At 50.1% G+C, this 2500-nt stretch overlaps 1 protein-coding gene across 2 annotated transcripts in view; it reads left to right on the top strand.

Moving 5' to 3' along the window:
- The first annotated feature begins 2045 nt into the window (after window positions 1-2045).
- The window catches only part of LOC136696823 (uncharacterized), an 11342-nt gene continuing 10887 nt past the window's right edge, over window positions 2046-2500 (top strand). Inside the window, exon 1 of one of the 2 annotated variants that reach the window (XM_066671523.1) lies at window positions 2046-2191. The gene's annotated coding sequence lies outside the window, so the exon portion shown is untranslated. Of the gene's footprint in view, window positions 2196-2500 lie in introns of both variants that reach the window. The other variant, XM_066671522.1, reaches the window with a different exon arrangement.

Below are 2500 nucleotides of genomic sequence, written 5' to 3'. Positions count from 1 at the left end.
AAGGACTCTGCAGTATGAGAATACCCCACTTTATCTCGAATAAACGTGATAAACATCACGGATTAAACATCTCTGTAACGTCCTGTCCCTCGGGGTCATTGATAAATCAATAATCCGGCGCGAGTGCGTCGAGATATCGATTATTTTGTGAGTTAATGTCGATTGACAGATTGACTCATTAGCGCTTATTAACACTCACCCGTTAACACCTTCACTATCAGCGGGTTTAATTACACTCGGCTCTTAGTGTTACGGATTGGCGAGGCTCGAGAGGCTGGAGCTCGACTCTCCCCGGGCCACCTTAAACCGCGCAGCACTTAAGGTGGAACGGAAAATCGAATAAGAAGAGCTAAAGCCACACACAGGCGTTTGTACACACGAGCTGACCTGTATTCTTATCTTCTTGGGGACCCGGGGTAGATCGTAGAACAAACAAACAAACAAAAACTGGTCAAATTTGGCCACTTTATTTGATTAAAACCGAGGATGTTTACATGTATCCGATATTCAGAACCTGGTGGATGCGCTGGGTCATCACAAATGTAAAAATATCTGTGTTGTGTGTTTTCTTCATTGAACAGAGGCTAGGACCCGAGAAGGAGAGGAATACACGCTCAGCCCATCTCTCCCTCACACACGCCAAATCCCCACTGGTCTGGATCCGTGCTCCAGCGGGAGAGGGCTCCCCGCCTCTGCGCCATTTTACTGTAATTAGCCTCCCGGTGCCCTGCGGATAATTACGGTAACGAGCCGCGGCGGAACCGTAATGAACCGCAAAATCCGAACGGGGATAGAGAGAGGGAGCGAGGAAGACAGGAGAGAGAGGGAGGGAGGGAGAGAGAGAGGGAATATAAATAAATAAATAAATGACAAATCTCCTCGCGCTGTAGGTCCTGAATTGGCACCCGTTGGGCGTTTGGCAGAAATAAACGTACCCCCCCCACCACACACACACACACACACACACACACACACACACACAGAGCATCAGCCCTCCCTCTCCCCCCGCCCTCCATCCCTCCCCGCGACGCCACAGTTTCCCGCGCGTGTCACCCTCGCGCCTCCCGCGCGCGCGCCTTCCACAGTAATTTACAGCCAATGATCAGTAGGTGTCCGCATCGGCGCTTCCTCTCACCTCGCAGCCACACACACACACACACACACACACACACACACACACACCACACGCACATTCACAATCTGGTGCTCCGGTATCGCAGCACTTGTGGGGACTTCCATTGACATTTGACAACAATGCATAGGCTACGGTGCACACACATAAACACACACACATGCACAACATATTTATATAGGCACATCATTCCTGCACCTACCGGTATCCCTATCCTTGTGAGGACTTCCATATTAACAATATAAACTATCGTGCTATGTGTGTGTATATACATACATTCAGTTGTCATAAAAAAGTCCCCACAAGTAATGCACACCATATCAGACTATGCTCATGCATCATGCATACACAAAGGAGCCATGCACATATTACAAACAAATAATAATAATAATAATAATAATAATAATAATAATAATAATAATAATGTAGCATCAGCCCGATGTTTCCTCAGCGTTCCCTCTCAGGTCCCACATATGCACGAAAACAAAATCAAGCGCACACACACACACACACACACACACACACACACACACACACACACACACCGGGAGGAGCCGTCTACCCTTCCGTCACCCATACCCGCCCCTGAGGACGGTGCGTCGTTGGCAGCGTCAATATTATTTATTATTATTCCCGTTAGGTCTCGGTGTTTAGCGCGCGCAGCAGCCGCCGACGCTCGCGCTGTAGGGCTGAAAAAAAGCGCGCGAGAAAAAAAGCGGATTGTGTGTGAGTGTGTGTGTGTGCTTTTTTTTTTTGTTGTGTTTTTTTCCTCTCTCTTCCACAGGGTGGTTGGAGGAGGAGGAGGGGGGGCTTGGAAGGGTGGGTGGTCTCGTGCATGAACCGTATGTGCGTGCTTTGTGTGTGAGTGTGTGTGTGTGTGTGTGTGTGTGAAAGAGAGAGAGAAATAGTGTGTGTATCCTAATATATGTGTGTACGTAGCCTCTGTGTGTGTGCGGGTGTGCGTCTGACAACGCGGGGTGGTGTGTGTGTGTGTGTGTGGTTTTTTTTCTCGCGCCACGGCGATGCTCCGAGGGCTCGTGAAGGCGCCGCGAGAGTCCGGTAGGTAAGAAAGCTCGTCCATTTTCCCTCCTCCCTCCTCTCCCTCTCTTCTCTTTTTTTGATGCATGCACTCTGGCTCTCTCTCTCTCTCTCTCTCTCTCTCTCTCTCTCTCTCTCTCTCTCTCTCTCTCTCTCTCTCTCTCTCTCCCCCTCGCGCTCTGAGAGAGAGAGAGAGAGTGAGAGAGAGAGAGTGAGGGAGCGAGCGACACACACAGAGAGAGAGAGAGAGAGAGATTTAATCCGTCGCCCCCTTTAATTGCACGCGCGGTGTCCGTGCGGCCTCTCGCGCGCCTCTCCGGTGCTCCGTTA

Source organism: Hoplias malabaricus, chromosome 5 (assembly GCF_029633855.1).
Source record: "Hoplias malabaricus isolate fHopMal1 chromosome 5, fHopMal1.hap1, whole genome shotgun sequence".
Taxonomy (NCBI): Eukaryota; Metazoa; Chordata; class Actinopteri; order Characiformes; family Erythrinidae; genus Hoplias; species Hoplias malabaricus.
This window is presented reverse-complemented; position numbering and strand designations above follow the sequence as displayed.